Genomic DNA, 21,357 nt, shown 5'->3' on the forward strand with positions numbered 1-21,357 from the left:
ACCCTAAAATACTGCTTGTTTATTCTAAACTGTTTAGGTTACATTATAAAAAGTTATGAAATTTACTGTAGGTATATTTACTTTGGAATAGGGTGCATGTGGTGACCTTATTAATATATATGAAGAGATAAATATTCAGTTAAGTATAAAGCGCAATAAAATATGCTGGTGCTGTATAAGTAATTGTTAATAATAATAAATAATATGTCTGAAACAAAGATTTTGTACCAAGAGCCATATAGAGGGTAAGATTTCATCAACCGCAATGGAAGAAAGACATATCACATAATATGGGGTTCTCTATGGTAAGGGTAGTTAACTGCTTTCCAAAAATGTTGGTGTTGCTGTATTTATTGTCCCAGGGAAATTACCTTTGCAATTGTTATCTCAGATCTCTCCCCACAGTTTCCAAAGTCATATGGGTTGAAATTTGAGATACTTGTTGCACCTACTGTACATTGCTTCTTTTTTTTATAGCAAAAATATTCTTCTATTGTTTTAATATGTCTATTCTTCTATTGTTTTAATATGTCACCAACTTCTTTCTTTCAAGATAAGCACTGTTATATGATGTCTATGTGCAAGGTGCAAAGACTTTGGGCAGGCTCTGGTGCTGGGTGGCATGGCCCTGTATAGCCGCACAACTATAGGCTCACATATTTCCAGTATACATTACTTTTGAACACTCTGCCACACGTACATCGGGAGGCATGATAGCGGCATCACAGTGCCCCTCCTGTGCCCCTATAGAAGCCTGGGCTTGGGTAAACTGTGCCATGCCCCCCTCAGTGTCACTGTCCATGTATGGGTTGCTTTGGGAAGTGCAAAGTTAAAAGTATATTATATTACAAAAATTTCATAACGAATTTATAATTTTGTAAACCATATTTTTCTTTCCTTATTATACATGGAACTTTGCTTATTGAAATATAAATTGAATTCTCCTTCTCCGATGGAAAGGAGGCCACCAGTTTCCCTCTTGCATGACTGGCCTATCTGCATATTTACTGACTTTATAGACATTTCCTCCGTACAATGAGCAAATGTGGTTGGCATGACAACACTACTCGTGTCATCTTAATCATAATTTGTATCCTAAAGTGGGTAGTGGGAGGGCAACCTACTTGCCTGGGAGTTCAGTAGGTCTCCCAAAATTTAAGAGTCTTTAAGACATTCTGGGCTCTATTTACTACAATCCGCATATTGAATGCAGATTGTAGTGTGATATTAACGACTGAATTCGCATTGCGAATTCAGGCAATATCACATGGATTTACTACAAATCCCTTGCAGGGACAGACCTTGTGATCAAGCTCTGTCCCTGCGAATCCCATCCGCACACTAGTCACGGTATTTTTGGAAAAAATACCGTGACAAAGTGCCCGCGCATGAGACGATTGGCCTCACAAAACATGAAAAAAGATGCTATAGGTGCTGAACTTCAAGGGATTTCTCCATCATGTTCTGCAGTGTGGAAAGGTTTCATTCACATGTTTTCTATAAAGCAGTTCAAAGTTACAGCCTTCAAAGTGTCTGGCTATAACACCCACTTTTGCGAGGAATTACCAAAGATTATTACAAGCAAAGGATTCATCTGTCCGGAATCTCTCTCCCGGAATTCATGGATCGTATTTGGCCTGAATGCAGTGATTCTGTCACTGTGTTCTGTAGCCGACTTTATTCCTACCTGAATCGCAAACTGAAATCCGGAAGCACAGACAAGATGGAGGCCTTTGTTATTCTGCTGCCTGCATGCCAACCAATACCTCCCAGACTATACCCACTGGGGGACCAGGTCTTGATAATGACCATCCCCATCTGTTGCTAGGCCTTCTTGTTCCAAACCATCCATCCTGGACTTCCTGTCCAAAAAGGGTTAGCAGGGTACAGAAAGAGGAGCTAGATGTCCCTGATGACATTTTTTTTTCATCTATAATAGATGATGTGGAGAGATAAGAGCTTCAGATGTTGGAACAAGGGCTCCCACCTATTTGGCTTCTCTCCAGAAAACAGAGTTCTGTTCCTCAGGAAGTGTCTATGCCTGAGCTGATAGGTAGATAGTCTCTGTCTGTTGGTAAACACCCTTCAGGAGATGGCAACCCAAAATAACAACAACTATAATAATGTCTCCACTGATAACCAGCCTGATCCCTTAACAGCAACATACCCCATATGGCCAACTCATAATATGACACCCGGTTTGCAGCCTCCTCTTCCATATGACACTAATCCAGTCACCATGGTTGATCAAGCAGCCATGTGTGGTCCACCCAATTTTTAGCCTTCTACATTCTAACATATTCACATATCTAAGAAGTGGACAGTGGGAACAATGGCAATTTGAAGGCCACTAACTAACTATATTTTTTTAATGTACCTGTACAGGTTGGGAAATTCCGTTACAGAACAGAAGGTTTGCAAATGATTATTTAAGTCAATTGTTTATTTATTTTTGGAAAGCACGCTTCCTGGTCCCCTTCTGGTATGCAAAAAATCCACTCCCAGCAAGCCGGCATGGTGCTCAAGAAAGAATTCCCAGGAAAGACACAACGTAAGACTTAAACCTTAAATCTGAAATGTTGCATTTGCTGCTCTGTTCCGCTTGTTCACATATCTCATATGGTTAAGTGGACGGTGGGAACAACGGCAGTTTGAAGGCCACTAGCTATGTTTTTTTTTAATGTCCCTGTACAGGTTGGAAAATGCCTTTATAGAAGATTTGCAAAGCATTATTTAAGTCAATTGTTTATTTTTTTTTTGGAAAGCACTCTTCCTGGTCCCCTTCTGGGATGAGAAAATCAACTCCCAGCAGCAGCAGCCATGCTCAAGGATTCTTCTGTGGCAAGGACTGATGTAAATGTACTGTATCACATTTTTTTGTAAATTCCTCCTCCCCTCCCCTTCTCCCTCATAAATTTTCTTTTGAATCAAAAAATTAAATTTACTACCAATCCACCCTTCCTGTCCCTGCCCTACCTTCAACTACATACATACTCCAATTCCCTCAGGCCTCTCTTGAATAATAAGTGTTTCCTGATGTGCCATGTTTGAAGTTGAACTGCCATGTGTTTGTGCCGCCCACTGCTGCAGCTTAGCTTAGTCAGCCAGCTAAAATGGTGCAAATTTTGTGCCTAAACAAGATGAACAAATCAATATTGTGAGCTGTGAGGTGGTCAAAATTGACTGGAAACGAGTAGAAATAAAGGTTATTGAGGTTATTAATACTGTAGGAACAAAAAAGGCCCATTTTATGTGATTTTAGCTGTTTTTTTATTTTTTTAAGAAAAAATTCAGATCCAAAACCAAACCACGGAAACAAAACACGGAGGTGAGGTTTTGGCAAAACCAATCCAGATCCAAAATCAGGGGAGATCCAGATCCAAAACCAAAACACGGAGGTTGGCGCACATCTCTAGTATAAATACATAATTTTTTTTGCATGTGGGGTAAATACTGGCTGCTTTTGCATGTAGCCCACAAATACTGCACAGCTTTATTATTACTCTACAATTTAGATGTCAGTTTGGACACATCCCTCCCTAATCTAAATCTCTCTGCACATAGGATAAGGAGCCCCCCCCAATTTTTACATTTTTTAAATTATAATTTCAAATATCAACAAGTTTTATTTCTCCCAATAGCTACTGCATGGTATACAATGTGGATGACGTGGATTGGACACGGTCACTAAACACATGGTGCAAGGACAGATTGGGAAATGCCAGGGCCTCGGTCTGGACTTGTGCCATGTGCTTCTTAGCCTATTCAATCCATCATCTGACACACCGTATACTATACAGCTGCCTAGCTTTTGGTAGAGATAAAACTTGTTGATATAGCAGTTATTTTACATTACTTTAAATATGTCCTGAAAAGGATAAAATAGTTTTCAGAAGGTTTGTTCCTTCAGTATCAACAAGTTTTATCTCTCCCAATAGCTACTGCATGGTATACGGAGTGGATGATGTGGATTGGACAGGGTCACTAAACGCATGGCACAAGGACAGATTGGGGAATGCCGGGGCCTCAATCTGGACTTGCGCCATGTGCTTCTTGGCCTATTCAATCCGTCGTCTGACACACTGTATACCATACAGCTGCCTAGCTACTGGGAGAGAGAAAACTTGTTGATATAGCATTTTGCATACATTTAAAACCATGTTGGTTTTGGTAAACATTAAAAAGCAGCCATGTTGGTTTTGCTTTTAAGTAAAAATATGTTTATTGATATTTACAGCCATATTGGTTGATTTTTTTTTTCCCTCAGTGTGAAAAAAAAAATAAAATATATTTTTCTTTCACCTGAAATAAAAATGTGTAGTATTTTTACTCACCTTAAAGTAGTGCTACTACAGAACATTCACAATGGCTTTGCAGGTGTCCGGGATGATGCGCCCCAAAGCCTGTGGGGAAATGAGGGTTCCAAACTTCAGGTCTTCCTGTAGCCAGGTACCTCAGGGTAGCAATGAGTCTCTCCTCAGCCATAATGGCCCTCCTCATGCCGGTTTCCTGCCTCTGGATGTAGGGGGTAACCAGACGCAGCAACTCCTGGAAGGTGGCATCATCCTTATGCATGTAGTTGTGGTAATCGTCTGGGTTGTTCTCCCTATTCTCCATCAACAGGGGCATATGGGAGAGAGTCTCCCTCCTCATCAGTCATTCCTTGGTCCAGCTAGACCTCATCCTCCTCCTTACCTCAGCTCCATCACCTTTCAGCTTCAGATAGCCATAGGCTAGCAGAAGCTTATAGCGATAGGAATCCATCACCACAGAATGTAGTATAGAACACACTTTGTTAAAGGCAAGCACAAAAGAAAGCAAAACACAATAGCAATGTACAGCATTCAGCAGGGTATAAAACCAAGCCTCACTAGTCACAGAGCAGTGTGCCCAGATCTAAAATGCATGCTGCCTTTTATACCCGCTAGATAAGCCCTCCCCTATTGAGATTCCAGCAGATGCATTGTGACGTTGTTTGCTGCATACGATATATTGTAAACGATTTGCAATCGTTTTTTGACACTCTAATCGTATGCTTGTTTGTAGAATCATACCATTTGTTGGCACAAATCGTAAAGAATTTCAAGGGAAGAATTTTCAAGGGAAATTGTATACGAGATCGCATTGTATACAAATTGCACCGTGTATGGGCACCTTTAGTCCTCCAAAGCCTTAATCCATGGCTATGTTCTCCTCTTTTCAGAGGAGCAGATTGAGGATTCAGTGTTATCACTGGGCTCTTAACCAAAGTTTTTTTATGTGGCCCCTGCACTGCACTCTTCCACCCCTGGGTTCAACAATGTATTTTCTCAATAGGAAGGGGCATATTCAATAGGCTGCGAGAATAGCAAAAATCCCGCACCTGCAAGGTTTTTCCTGCAGGTGTGGAATTTTTGCTATTCTATTAGGTGCGTATTTTTTTAAACATGCGCCAAGAGGTTTTTTTTTCCACACATCTCCTGAGCAAGCATGATTTTTCCTAAAATCGATGATTTTAGGTAAAATCACAGGGACTTGCTCTGACACCCCCGTGGCACCCCCCCCACGTGAGGACTAATTAAGCAATTGGAAGTATCCAATTAGCTTAATTCGTCCTTAATTACTTACCTCCTGCAGTGCTTTCTTCTTCATCCTGTGTCAGGAGCCGGCTCTTCTGCCGCAGAGTTGAGTATGTCAGTGTGACCCTGCAGTGTTTGTGTGGCCCCCTCGGAATGGGCGCTGGGAGAACTACATCTCCAAGCAGCCCGTGCACCTCCTACCAGCCCCTGGAGCCTCCCAGGAGCCCCTGGGACTCCCAGCAGCCCCCTCTCCAGTAAGAAGAGAAAGGGGAGGCCACTGGGAGCCGCAGAGGCCACTGGAGACCCCCAGCCAGGTAAGTGAAAATTTATTTATTTTTTTAAATTACGCGCCGCGGGGTTTTCAGAACTGAAAACCCCGCGACCAGTATTTTTGGAACTGAATACCGCAGGTATCGGGAGCGTGCATACCCGCAGTATTTCTAAATTGGGCGTTAAGGGCGCGAGATTTTTATCTCGCTAAACCTCGCGCCCAATTGTATATGCCCCAAAGTGTTAAAGAGAGCCCTATTTTCATCTTCAGGGTTATTTTATGTTCTTCACATTCTTGTCTTCTGTGTGGTCCCTAAAACACAACAATAAGGGAATAGTGAGGGACACTTGTAAGTCTACAGAATGATTACGGTATTGTGTTTCCTGTAGAATATATACAATTTGTTGTCACCAAAGAAAGCATCACGGTGTGACATATAAGCTGTTACCTTAGAAAAGATTATAGATACAAAATGTCACTTAAAAAGATTAATCACTGTCTTTTCTAATGTCTGGGAGCCATGCGCAATCAAGCTTACAATGATAAATCCATGTATATTTAACATCAAAAGTTATTTTCTCACTTTTCTCGCAAGCTATGAGAGAAGAATGTTCATATAAAAACATTATATATACATGTAAAGGTATTGCTCTTCTAGCATATCATATTTAAAATAGCATCAAATAATTGTCTATCTTGTTCTAAAAGCTTCAAATAATTATTATTAAAATGGAAAAATCTTATATTTTTACTGTTCTGTATATACTTACACACATTTCATACAATAAAATATGATTTTCTAGGATATATACAAGTTTGATTGAGCTAGCTAACAGAGTATTTAATATGTTGATTTTCCTTATTTAGAAGTTATACAAACTACACCAGTCATAAAGGAGAGAGACTAATTACTAATTAGTATCATCTACTTCTGGCAGAACATTTTTAAATGTAGTAAAGTGGGACACAGAGGTTAATGCTGCTGACTCACTGCACTTGGGCCTTCATTTCATTTCATTTAATTTCCTTTTATTAGTACATTGTAATTGTAGTTAGATTTGATTGAATCACTTTGAGATTGATTCAGAATTGTTTGTAAAGTTCAGAGGTTCATTTATAGCAAATTATTTCACAAATGAATCTTGATTCGCTTCACAATTCAGAGAATAATTCATTAATTCACTGAAAAATCAGGCAAACCACAATGCTTGGAACATTAAAAAGCAAAATAATAAGCATCAAGCCAACTAATAAGCATAAAGAAATGCCACCGCTTCATTAATTGAACTTTCAGACACTCATCGTGCCCTTGGATTGTACTAGGGGAAAATGTATGTGGGTGCTCTTGATGACTGTTAGTACCCCAGACTACAGTTTGTTTTCCTACATATCTGTGTATACATGACTGCAACCACCTTCTTGGTTATTTTTCCCCATTCTTACCTACTCTCCCAAAGTTGTAGGAGACTCACCTCATTTATGAAGCATACTGCGGCCTCATTCAGAGTCGTACACAAACATCTGCAACTTCACGAACACGGTAAATTTATCCTAAATGCGAACACCCTGATGACGTCCAGTTACACCCATTTAGCTGCAAGTAGGAACCCGGCTGCCCTCTGTGTGGTTCTGAGTAGCCCATTTATCTGCACAGATACGTACCTACTAATTGGATGCATGCACAGTGCAGGGACCTGCAGGTGTGCCTGCTTTGCGTGCAACCCCGAATCAGGCCCTGGATGTACATTACATGCTGCATTAGTGATCATGACCCATAAATAAGCAGCAGTGTGTCATCAACCGGTGCCATTGTGAGGAGTTAGGAGTAAATGATAGTATGAGTAAGGGTAGAAAAAGCACATGAGGGAAGAGGGCCCTGCTTGTGAGAGCTTACATTCTAAAGGGGAGGGGAGAGCAGACAGGGGTGACACAGATGGGGTAGGCAGTGAGGAAGGATCATGGAGCAGTGGGTTAGGATGAGAGCTGGAAGGCTTTGATGAAAAAGTGGGTCTTGAGAGCCCATTTGTAGGTTAGGTGCTCTGGGAGGATGTTCCCCTAGTCTTTTAGAACATCCTGGCAAATGGTTATAGGGCGATTACTAAGATCCCTGCAATGGTTCCTTGCATCCGCTTGTCGCATTTCAAGTGGATACTCTTTTTCAAAAGCTTTCCAGTCGAAATGCAACAAGCTCCCTGGCCTAGCCTGCCCCTTGATGTAGGCATCCCTTGGAACTAGTGCCACAAATTGACACCCGAGGATGATTTGAGTGTCACCTACAAGGTCTGTAACTCTCCTACTGTGCACACCACTATTACACAGTAAACCCCCAGTTGTCTAGCCCATACACTTGCAGCTGGCACGCTTCACTATAGAAGCATTTTCTGCTAGTTGCATGCAGAACTGTCAGACCTAGGGGGATGAGTTTTCTCTCCCTGAGACAGCCAGTCCGGAATGCCATTAGCAGAAAGCACTTCCAATGGGAAGACACTTCTGTGTTTAGCAGGGCCGCAACTAAGGGGGGCTGGAGGTGCACGTGCACCAGGTGCGCCGCTCTACTCAGTGCCAGTGTCCTCCAGCCCGGCACCGCAGGGAGGCTCCAAGCCAGACGCCCGCTGAGGTTTTATTACCAGAGGGCACCCGGCTCCTTCCCTGCAGCACCGCGGTAACTGGAGGCTGGAGTTCTCTCCTGAACTCCAGCTTCTGGCTCTTCCCCATGACGTCTCTCCCATAGTTTCGAGGAGTAGTATTGCGGACCGAATGGCGGCGGACGCAGGAGCGGGGTTTAAGGTTAGTATTATTTTTTTGTGTGTGTGTAAAAAGCGGCACTACAGGGGCATTACTATAAGGGCACTACAAGGGCACTACAGGAGCATTACTATAAGGGCACTAAAGGGGCATTACTATAAGGGCACTACAGGGGCACTACCATATGGGCACTACAGGGGCATTACTATAAGGGCACTACAGGGGCATTACTATAAGGGCACCACTACAGGGACATTACCTTAGGGGCCATTACTATAGGTGCACTGCTGAAGGGGACATTACTATAGGCGCACTGCTACAGGGGGCATTACTATGGGAGAATTACCAGGAGGGACCCCAAATTAATGTCTTGCCCTGGGTGACAAAAATCCTAGTTTCGGCCCTGTGTTTAGTACACCTGCTGTAGCCAATGTAGTCCCTAGAAGCTGGATTTTGTGCGCTTAGACGTTTTTTCCCTACCTTTCTTGTTACATTGTTTAAATGAATTGCAGCCAGGCAGCATCCCTCTCTCCATAAGGTAGTAGGGCTATTGTTTCATAGGTTCCCTAATCTTTGTCATGAAAAATTGTTACTGTTAGAAAAGCCACATACCTCTCAATAATATCTCCATTTCTGGTTGATCAGTTGGATAGCACTCCAGGGAAATTTAAACATGCTTGAAATCTTTTTATATTCTTGTCTTCATGGTGAAGCTCAAAAAACATTTAGAACAATCGAATGTTGGCACAAATATTCATATACCACATATCTGGTTCTCTCAGTTCCTCCAGTCCACTGCAAATGTAATTCCTGCAGGGATAGTGTCTAGATACTGTAGCTGTTATTCACAACACAAATTTGTGGTAACATCCATAGTGAACATTTGTGATAATCAGTGAAAAAGCCAACAAAAAAGATCTTCTAGTGCCAGTGGCATTCTCAATGAGTCCAAACCATTGTCACAGCTTAACTCACTTCTTTGGCTTGTGCTGTTTAATTAGTCCTCAGTGGTAACAATCAGTAGGACTTCTGTCAGCAACCCTTATGCGTTTTGTCTTGCAATTAAACTTTCTCAGAGAACTTCTTTGAGAAAGTCAAAATTAAAATGTAATTGACATATGAGTATTTTTTATTGTTCAGTTATATGGATTCTCAAATGATTTCCATTCAATCTATGATCAAAGTAAATAAAATGTAAAAAAAAAAGTCAAACACCATAGCTTCTAATAATATTAGATTTTTGTTTTAGCAAGACTCTATTGTCTGCAGTAGATGATGCCAGAAACACAGTATGAAAGGAGTTTCATAGAACTATTCAACAATTATGTAACATAGGATGTTATGTTTGTTTATGTTAATCCCATAAAGTCAACTTATAAAGCATTTGCTTTTGAACATGATGATAAATCTAGTATTCCTATTATTGACTAGCTGATGTGCCCGGTTTCACCCAGGTACACCTTAGATATTTACTATTTTTATTTCCTCTCACCACTAAAGTAACACATTAATCCTTTACCTCTATGGTAATGCATCACTGCTATAGTAAGACATTACCCTTCCTCACCTGTATATTAACACATTCCACTCCCTCACCTATGTAGTAACACATTATCCTCACTCACCTCTGTAGTAACACATTTCTCTACCTCGCCCATGTTGTAACACATTCAACATTCCCTTCCCTCACCTGTGTAGAAATACAATCCTTCCCTCACACCTGTAGTAACACATTACCCTCACTCATCCCTGTAGTAACTTATTCCCCTTCCTCGCCTCTGTAGTAACACATTACCCTCCCTCACCTCTGTAGTAACACATTACCCACACTCACACATGTAGTAACATATTTGACATTCCCCTCCCTCATCTGTGTAGTAACACATTCCCTTCCCATACCTGTGCAGTAACACATTTTCCTGTCTTACCGCTGTAGTAACTCATTACCCTTCCACATCTGAGGCCTAAGAGCTATTGAGGAATCCGTGAAACCACATTTTACCCCTTTGCAGTGCTGTCTGCCTCAAAAGTCACGTCAGGATCATACGGCTATTGGCGGCTTCAGAGGTGTGGCTACAGCACAGTCCAATATTCAAATAGGGGAGCCACACCAACTGCCAGTGATGTTTGGCAGCACTTGGGGTGACAGTTGGTGTTGCTCCCTTATTTGAATATTGAGCTGTGCTTCAGCCGCGATGAGTCAGTCAGTCAGGACATTGTACAGGGGGAGGAAACATTTTAGCTCTTTTCACACCCTTAGGAGTCTAATTTTGAAAAATCCCTGCTTAGTGGATACCTACATCATGGGAGTCATATACTCCCCGAATTACTTGGTCCAGGGGTTTGGGCTGGTCATTGATGAGTCAGTGAGTCAGTCAGTTAGGACATTTGATTTTATATATATATACTATAGATTGGTATGTTATATTGTGGAAGCTCCAAGAGGCAAAAATCTAATGCTGGGTATACACTGGGCAATATATCAGCTGTTTAATCAAAAGAGCTATATATCGCAAATTTGTAGGTGTACCCCCGATATGTCTGTGAATGATGTCATTCACAGACACATGGCATTGGCTTTGCAGCACAACCGATGGCCGATATACCTGTAGATATATTGGTGCATCAGGGACTGACATCACAGCTGGGTGGGCAAATCAAAATGCCCACCCAGCTGTGACATCGGTACATGTCGAGCAGCCGATCAGCAAGTGTGTATACCTACCTGAATCGGCCTCTCAGTCAGCACGATGGCTGGTCGGCGGTCAAGTCGACCTAGTATGTATCCAGCTTTAATACCATTTATTTTTCTATTTGCATTTTTCGCTTTCCACTATTTACAACACTATAAAATAGGTTAAAATGTTCTATATTATATATTAATTTAAGTTGGCTTGTAAGTTATTCCTCCTTAGCTTAGGAAACAGTTTGTGTAGTCACCCACAGTGTCGCCAAAAGACTTCTTCAGTGTTGATGAGCATGTGTCAAATTGCACAAGATAAATCTAAATTACAAAAAAAACCTATAAAACAAAGCAAAGCACTTTATATCATGCTCATATGCCTGTGCATTTCAGGTTCTTTCTTTCTGTGATTTACAATTAGATGTAATTTAATAATTATGTCCTACTTTCAAGGGAAATGTAGCAGACAAAACAGTGTTGTAAGGTCTCAGAAACCTACAAGGAATTCTTGAGCATTTTCCTCATTTAACGTCTCTTTATTCACAGCATTGCTGGCTTTTTAAAACCAGGACTTATTTTACTAACCAAAAAATGGCCCTTTTGTTGCTGTCGTTCCCCTAGTGTCGTCTCTCAGGGTTGCCATGGCACCTAGTGTATGCTTTCAGCACAGGAGGTTATTGGGCCTCCGGAAGGAAGTGCTCCAGTTGCTGGACTGCAATTTTTATAGAACTGTTACATAATACAACCTATGAAAGCTTCCTCTTAGGGTTTTATTGCACAAAAGGGAAATTAAGTTTGATGACTCTAAATGTTTGATGGAGGATGTAAAATGACTTTGGTATTGTGCTCTGCCTGGCTAGTAACAGTGCTTTTCTATTCGAAGAACAAAAATGTGCAGGGAGTTATAGCAATATTTGGTTACATGCAAATAAGCAGAGTGATTGAAATGACCAAAAGCGTTGACTGGAAATTAGATCTTATTTGTAAAATTAAACAGGATTATTATTTTTCTTTTTTCTTTTTGTTAACACTTTAGTGTCCAGACTATTTTTTATTTACAGTATGAGATTCTTCTGTGCCACTATGTCTTTTTTTATAATTTCCCCCAGTAAGTTATTTAATATTTTTTTCCAGTATCGTTATAATGTTTTTCGTTAGCATATCGGAATTATTACTGCTTTTAAATTTGTTCTTTTTGTTTTCTGTGTTGAATAATTTTGTTGTCATGTTTATTAAAAACATTAATCCAATCGGGCCAGTGCCTGTTGGAGGGGCCCACATCCTGCAGCCCCCACCCCACACCGATGGGTACTTCAGCCAGGCAGAGAGAGGACTGACTACTGCTGCAGCAACCTCTCTCCTCAGCCCAGCACACATGTTGCTGTCACGCTATGTGCTCGGCTAGGGAGAAAAGCTGTTCTTGCAGCGGTCAGTCCTCTCTCTTTCTCAGGGCCTGATTCAGAGCCGGACGCTATTTGCGCTCGCTCGTTCAGAAAAATGGGCCGGATATTTAAATAGAGCGCTCGCTCTTTGCGGTCTGTTGACTCCTCTATGTCTGAACGAGCAAACTAAACATGTGCTCGCTATTTTTTAAAAAACGCCCCCTGGCCACTCGCATCCTACGTCATCTCTGCTATTTATTAGATTAATCGAGTACATCAAAAGGCGTCTGAACTGCTCGCAGTGCTTGTGGTAGCATTTTCCTACCGCAATCATGCGAGCAGTTCAGGCTAAGAAACAACCAAGTGACGTGGTTGATGACGCTGCTTTGTTAATTATGCACACCCTTAAAACGCCCGTTTTGACCGTTTGGCACGCCTGCGTTCGGATCTCCACTCCCCGTTTTCAAGCACCTTCCCCTGTTACCACCCACAAACGCCTCATTCTGTCACTCAAATTAGCAGGCATTCGCTATTTTGCGAGCACACAATTTCCGACCGCAATGACTGGTTCACGCATGCGTATTACAACCCATACGCATGCGCAGTTGTGCGAACATCGCTCGGAGCGAACGAGCGGCCGCTTACGAGCGGCTCTGAATAAGGCCCTCAGTCCTCACACTCACCCGCCATGAATATATAGTGTAGTGTTCCTTGCTTTGTGGAAGACTGCGCAGCCACTGACATGCTTCAAAAATGCTTGAATGTTAAAAACTTGGCAAAATGAACTGCAATTCATGAAATTCAGCATGATTCAGGAATTTCACATCTGAATCCAGGTGCATCTGTACAAATGGAATTTTTTGAATTTCATACCTTTATACTTTTGCCTGTAGAAGTGATTGGTTGCAGCATTACTTTGCTACTTCTCATGTTCTAACTCCCCTTAGTCAAAGCAGACATATTTACTGCAAGCACTGAAAGCCACCCTCAGGCTAGCACTAACTCAGAAGCAGCTGCAGAAATCTTAGGTGACCTCACAAAGTTTGGTTCTTTTCGTGTTTCTAAGAAGGTATTGCAAAGGTATTGAACTTGTGGCAACTTAAATGCTTTGCCTATGCCAGTACTTAATGTGCATTAGTATATTGGCATAACCTAAGCAGAATGTACCTTTATTGCCATGTGTCTGTGGGAGGGTTTAAGTATGTCACATGTGGGGATCCGAGTGCCCCTGGCAACATAATGGACTGACGCTCCCCTCCCACTATAATAGTAATAGTCCCCTCTATGCAGTGCCCCCAGTAGTAGTCCCCCCTATGCAGTGCCCCTAGTAGTAGTCCCCTCTATGCAGTGCTCCCAGCAGTAGTCCCCCCTATGCAGTGCCCCCAGTAGTAGTCTCCTCTATGCAGTGCCCCCAGTAGTAGTGCCTATACAGTGCCCCCAGTAGTAGTCAGTAGTAGTCACCCCTATACAGTGCCCCCAGTAGGGCCCCCTCCCATAACATTCCCCCAGTAGCGGCTACCCCCCCATAATGTGCCTCCAGTAACGTCCCCCCATATACAGTGCCCCCAGTAGCGGCCACCCCCTATACAGTGACCCCTAGTAAAACACACACATACACAGAAAAAAAAAAAATCAACCTGATTTTCGCTCCTGCCGTAGTCCACTCCTCCAGGCCCACTCTCGCTCTGCACTATGGGATGGAAAAGACATCATGACGTCTCTCCTATCACCCGCTGCGGGGGAGCTGGAAGGCGGAGCTCATGAGTGAGCTCCAGCCAGCTCCCTCTGTGGACGCAGCAGCCAATGAGAGTCTGTCTGACCCATTGGCTGGTGGCACTGCCGGACGGCACCCCCCCTTTGGCCGGCCCCCCTGGCGAGTGCCATCCTGGCCAATGGGATGGCACTCGCCAGAAGCATTGGTTTGCTTCCCTTCAGTGGGCTGGCTCTTGACCTTATAAAATCCAGAAGGTCCAGTATCCTAAAGAGAAGTGCTGCATGTTGTCTGGAAGACTGTTCTTCTGCTTCAGGTGGTTTGAGAACACTCTTTACAAAATGAGGCATGTGGCAGTGTGAAAGGCTCCACATTTAGTAAAAGGGTTCATTTTACAGAAGGCATTAGGTTGCTTTCACTCACTGGGCAGACTTATGGCCTTGTGCCCTGTTGGTTTGGAGAACAACATCTAAAAAAGGAGGCTGTCGGCAGGGTGAAAGGCTGACACAAGTAAGGAAGGGTATAATTTCTACAGACATTTTGGATACGTCTGCTCCCCACACCAGGCTACCTTATGTCCTGAATAATAATGCCCAGCATTCTCTTTATGAAAAACTTGTGTAGTTTGTAGCCTCACTCTCTGCAAGTGTTAATACTGGGCCTGATTCAGCTTTGATCACAATTGCATTGCATCTACGAATCCTGACGGAATGTAGATGCAGCCACAACCTTATCCGTGCATAGGTACGCCCACTGCTGCCTTCTCTTCTGCGAGCAAACACACGCAGACCAGCGTACACATCGGCCACCATCGACCCCTTGCGGCTAGTCTAACCTGTCTCTAATTCTGCGAGTGTCTGCACATGCAGAGAACTCTTGTGCTGCGGAGATGATCACACTGGCTAAATTATGGACGCCCATCAAACGACGTCCAAACAGTATGACACACCTGCGTTTTTAAGACCACCCCTGTCACCTCCCCCAAATGCTTGCTAGCTGTCAATCATTTCTGTGAGTTTGCTGGCTTGCGGGAGTCATCGCAATGTGATCACAGTGGGATTGCACGCATACGCGCATGCGCACAGAATAAAAATCACGCGACTGCATTGATGTTTGCAATTGCGATCCAAGCTGAATCAGGCCCTCTGTCTTTATTCCATCCATCCTTCACCCTACTCAACCCTGTACCAGTTTATGTTGTTCCTACAGATGGATATAATAAAGCTGTTGTATAACTGTTCACCTGTCCCCAGAGACCTGACCTGCCCTTCTCAGTGCCGTACAACTGTATTGACAGTAGAGAAAAACTCAAATTTCAGTAACAATAGTTTTTCCTCTCAGCATCCTGAGCTCCAGTTTCCTTGCACCATCTGCAGCAACTGTTAAGTTAATTGGCTTCTAAGTAAAATGGCACTAGTCTGTATGCATCTGTATGCCCCTGGCAGGGAAATAAGGGCTCGATTCAGACCCGCGCGCTAGATGCGTTCGCATGCAGCAACTGCCGTGATCGCACAGCAAGGCATTATCACGTCCACTATGTCTTGGCATGCGATCACGGTGAGTATTTAGACGCCCACCAGCCTGTCATAAGACACCCACTGTCCCACGTCATCTCCAGGAAGTGTATGCAACAATCGGTACCATCGAGTACCATCGGAAGTGAACACAGCGCTTGTGACTGATCATACCCTACCGCAAAGCATTGCGAGTGCTTTAGTGTATAAAACAGCCATGTGACGTGTACTGTGACGCTGCGTCTTAATTATGCATGCCTCTGAAACGGCGTTAAGATGCTCAGACATGCCTGCGTTCGTACCACCACACCCCCATTTACATCGACCATTCCCTGACACCACCCATAAACGGCTTGTCCTGTCACTCATTCTAGCGAGCTGTCTATGTGGAGAGAGCATCTGCGCACGTGCATGCATATGCTTGCGCAGATTGCAAACATCGGCAGGCTGCGTGCGAACGCAGCCTAGCGTGCGGGTGTAAATCGGGCCCAAAGTTTGTCAACTCCACTGAGAGAGACACTGATGAGGGAGAATAAATCTTCTCTGGACTGTGCTACTTATATAAATAAAGAGTATTTTTACGAATAAAACTTATCCTGAGTAACTACACAGTATAATGCAAACTTGACACAGAAACAAGCCTTCATTGCCTTTGTATATTTTGGCACTGGAGGTCTGTCACCACCAATTGCTATTAAGTTCGGATGGACCCCCGATGATTAAATATTCAACTCGCGGCGGAGGATACTTATCACTGGAGCAATTCAGCATTGGTCGGTGCGGGGACAGCTGCTCTGAAAATCAGCATAGCATGTCCTGCGATTAGTAACACTGCTACTTCAGTAGCAGCATTACTTACCTTACTTGCTGCCGGCTTCTGTGCATGTGTGACTGGTGGGTGGCAGTGTGGAGGCAGTGGAGGGATCCACTTGGATTCCTTTTCGCAACCCCGGACCTCCTTCCCATAGGAAGGAGTGGGGCTCCCAGTGCCAGCACCATCTAAAGATGGTGTTTGTTCTTGCAAAGCAAACTCCGAAAACTTTCAGTTTCCGGAGTTTGCTGCATATTAGGCGTTCCTATCGGACCCCTAATAATGAATGGCCCGTTACATGTGTAATGGGCCATTTAAGTGATGATAGGGAGTCATCTGATTCTTCCTCTTCTATGAAAAACTCAGCTGTTGTGGGAAGGAAAAGGTTTCATCTTCAGTTTCCCCACTCCATTTCCCATACAATTTATTTCATTATTCAGGGTTAGGTGGTTGGGTAATTTATTTATTGGTGAGTGTGTACTGTGTAGTAAGTTTGGTGGAAGGTGTTCCCTGTTTAGTGGCTGCAGAGTTTTCTCATCCTAAAAAATATGACAAATATTTTAGTAGAAAAAGGAGCGCAAATAATGAAATTCCAATAGTATAATAGTGCAAGAGTTCATTATTACTGTAGTGATGGTTTTACTTTTGCTGCCATGCACATGCCAACGTCGGCAATACTGCAAACAGTCATGCAAACAGGAAATATGTGACAAGAATAAACAGCGCAATATACAAAGCTAGCCGGGGAAACAATACTATGGGTATCCCAATGGTACATAAATTAAAAAATAAAAGAGGTATTGGACTTGGGCACTAAGAATTAAAAAGATATATACAGTACATCCCTAGAGAATGGTCCTCTCCTCACAGAGGCCCTGATTTAGACCCGGACGCAAGTGGCCGTTCATACGTTCGGCGTACGTTCCGAAATATGTTAATTTAAGCGCTCGCACGTAATTTCGAACACAGCTAAACTTCCTCCCCAAAGTCTACCGACCCCTCCTCTAGCTAACGAGCGAGCCAAATAGCGAGCGTACATCCCCAATGTGGCTTTCAGGGAACGCACGCACAAGTACAAACCGGAAGTGGGCCTGTAAGATTCCGATTACCTGCTCGTTCATTCTGCCTACCTCCTTCAATCGTATCATGCCAATCAATATATCAATTAGCTTAATTGCTCTTCACATGTGTAATTTTTTTTTTTTTTGTATTTCAGTAATCTTTACTCTTGTCCGTGTTTGTGTATACGTACGGTTTAAACAATGGTTTTCTTTAGCCAAAATACATGTTTGAGCCAATTATCCATTTGTTTTCCGTGTTTTTACCCACGCATATTTTACTGGGTTCATTTCTTTATTTAAATTAGCTTACGCATGTCACTGCATCAGACCTATCATAACTCACAATAGATTTTTGGGCCTGTCGAACACATGACTCATACACTAACCAATAGAATGGTTCCTGTTAATTTCCCAACTACATTAGCCAATCAAAATTATTTTCTGGTCTTTATTAAAACTGTTTTATTAAAAATACACCATTGCCATCATGAGAGCCTCTGCATTCACCAAGCGAGAGCTTCTGGTTCTTACAGAGGTGATAGACAGGCGTATCACCAGCCAGCCTCCCCCCATCAGCAATCAGGAGAAGCGTGCCGCCTATGCGGAGGTTCGCGGCCGCCTGCGTTCCTTCGGCTCACGCCGACACATCGGCCAGCTGGAGCGCAGGTGGTCCGACCTTCAACGGCGGACGCCCCGCTTGCTGGCATGCTTTCGCATGCGTATAGTGGAAAGTAAGTTATGTTTTTTTTGGTTTTCCTGTTTATCTTTGTGGCCCTATCTGCGTGTGGATGTTTTCTTGTTTGCCCTGTTTCTTGTTTTCACTCCTATCTGCATGTGCATGTTTTCTTGTTTGGCCTGTTTATTATTTGCACTCATATCTGCGTGTGCATGTTTTCTTGTTTGGCCTGTTTCTTGTTTTCACTCCTATCTGCGTGTGCATGTTTTCTTGTTTGGCCTGTTTATTATTTGCACTCATATATGCGTGTGCATGTTTTCCTTTTTTTGGGTTCAACAATTAGCGTTTAGCAAGGTGATGTTCTAAACTCACCTCAATTTGTTTCCCATCATTTAGGGGCCGAGCGCAGACTACGGCGTAATCGCCGGCAAAGACGGTGCTCTCGTCCCCTCTCCCCAACCCCCAGCCAAACCTCCTCTCCCCAAAATTCCCAAAATTCCCCCTCCACCCCAGCCTGCCCAGACCCTGTCGCCCATCCCTCTTGCCAATTTCCCCTCCATCCCAATTCCCCCTCCCCTCAACCCACCCCTCTCTTGACCACCCCATCTCCCGAATCTGTTATAACCCCTCCCACCTCCTTGGGAAATGTGACCACCTCCGAGGAGGACGATGGAGTGGTTTCGGGGCCAGCCGTCATTCACAATGGTATGTTTCCCTTTTATCCTTTTTTGGTAAGAAAATGTGTCTGTGCCTTTTCCTTTTTTTTTATTTTTTAAAGTTTGGTTATATATCTGTATGTATTTACATTTCACAGCTGATTTCCCCATACACATATCCCACATGTCAAAACAGTCAAACTTGTATCTCTGGTTTCCGTTTGATCTTTTTTTATGGTTTTTTGTTTTTTGTTTTTTTTATTGTTCAAGGTTTTTTTTTTAATGTGGTTTTTGCAACACTATTGTCACTTTTTGCTAAGTATATTTTGCTTGAGTATTTTTTTAGATTCATAAATTATGGATTCATTTTAGTAAGCACCACAATTTTCTAACCCACAGAGGACCAGAGGCGTTTGGCGGACCTAGCCGGGTGCGTCCAACTTATGCGGGGGCACGTGATCGGCCTGCTGGTGGTCCTGGATAGGATGGCGGGGATCCTGCGGCCCTAATTTTTTTGTTTTTCCACCAAATTATTTTTCTACAATAAAAAGTTTCATTTTGAATACAGTCTCATTCTTTGTCTCAAAATCTTAGATTGTTTAAACTTACATAAGTAGACTCTTGCAGCAAGTATATGAAACTAATGTCACTAAGATTGTGTTATGATGTTTTTTTAAAGCAGGCACATGAAACAGCTAACACTAACAATAGGTTTTGAGAGTTACCAGATGTTTTTTTGTTGTTTTTTTTAATTTACATGTTCAAATTTTGAGGTAAACCTGCTTAGGCCGAGATTCCAAAGCATACAGATTCTACATAATACCTTTTGGTGTTTGTTTTTACCCACAAAGCATAGTTAAATAATGAGCAAATTGACACATTACAGGATTAGCCATTAAGCAAATTTTCCTTGGGTGAACCTGCTTACACTTGCTTGTAATGTTGAAAAAAATTGTTTGGATTCAAAAAACCAAAAATGTATTCACCACAAAATAAAAACACAAAGTGTTGGTTCACAAACAATACACACAGTGATAACAAAATGTAAAAACCAGCAAACACCATAATAAAAAATAAACTAAAAATCAAGAACTGGTTGACGAATGAGCATGCCAACATGATTCCACAAATGTTGTGTTTCCAAATTGGGTCCAGAATATATATCCAATGTGGCCCCATGAAGTCATTTTTTGGGAGCAGAAAGTAGTCATCATTTCATTCCAAAAGATTATGAAATAAAACACAAGATGGGAAATAAAAAACCGATTAATTTGATGGTAAAAAAAAATCCTTTCGACATTGTGTCAAATAACTTATTTTGTGCCAATAATTACCTAAAGAATCTGGCCACCACATCATCGCGTATGGCCCCCCCATATACTGACCTCCGACTAACCTCAGGGGGGCCATCCTCAGGCAAGGCATCCTCTGGCTGCATTGGGACACCACTCCTTATGGCGATGTTGTGAAATATCCCACACAGGACCACAATTTTCGAAACCATATCCGGCAAATACATGAGTTCGCCACCAGAGCGGTGGAGGCATCTGAATTGGCTTTTTAAAAGGCCGATACAGAGCTCCACCACTTGCCTGGTGGCTGTAAGTGCGGAATTAAAATTACTTTGTGGGCCTGGTGTGGGAGCCAAATAAGGAGTGAGCAGCCAGGGCGTGCAAGGGTAGCCACTGTCTCCTGTGAAAAAGAAGTGACAACATCAGGAACACTGTGTATCAAGCTTTGCATTGGTATGTACTAAAGGTCTCCACTTACCCAGAAGCCACGCATCACCAGCTTGTAGGTTGTATAATTTTTGCCATATCCCTGATTGCCGGACGACGAATGAGTCATGTGCACTCCCGGGTAATTTTGCATTCAGGGACAGGATCTGGAGGGAGGCATCACATACCACCATTACATTCAGTGAGTGATAGTGTTTTCGGTTCCTAAAAATGGCCTCCAGCCGTGCTGGAGGCTGAAGTGGTATGTGAGTACCATCCACAACCCCTATGATGTGTGGGAAGCCAGCTATTTGGTAAAAATTGGCCTTGGCCACACTAAGGGAACCCATATCCAAAGGCATTTTAATAAAATGATGGAGGTGCTTGAAAAGGGCCTCCATCACTGCCCTCAGGATCATTGAGAAGGAGGATTGGGATATTCCCGCAACTATTCCCACCGTGGTTTGAAAGGATCCTGAGGCACAGAAATGTAACACTGCCATAAATTGCGTAAGTGGTGGTATTGCTGTAGGACTGTCAATTTGCCGCTCAAGATCACTCTCTATTAATG

The sequence above is a fragment of the Taudactylus pleione genome, unplaced genomic scaffold, assembly GCF_031769625.1.
Source record: "Taudactylus pleione unplaced genomic scaffold, aTauple2 ptg000036l, whole genome shotgun sequence".
NCBI lineage: Eukaryota > Metazoa > Chordata > Amphibia > Anura > Myobatrachidae > Taudactylus > Taudactylus pleione.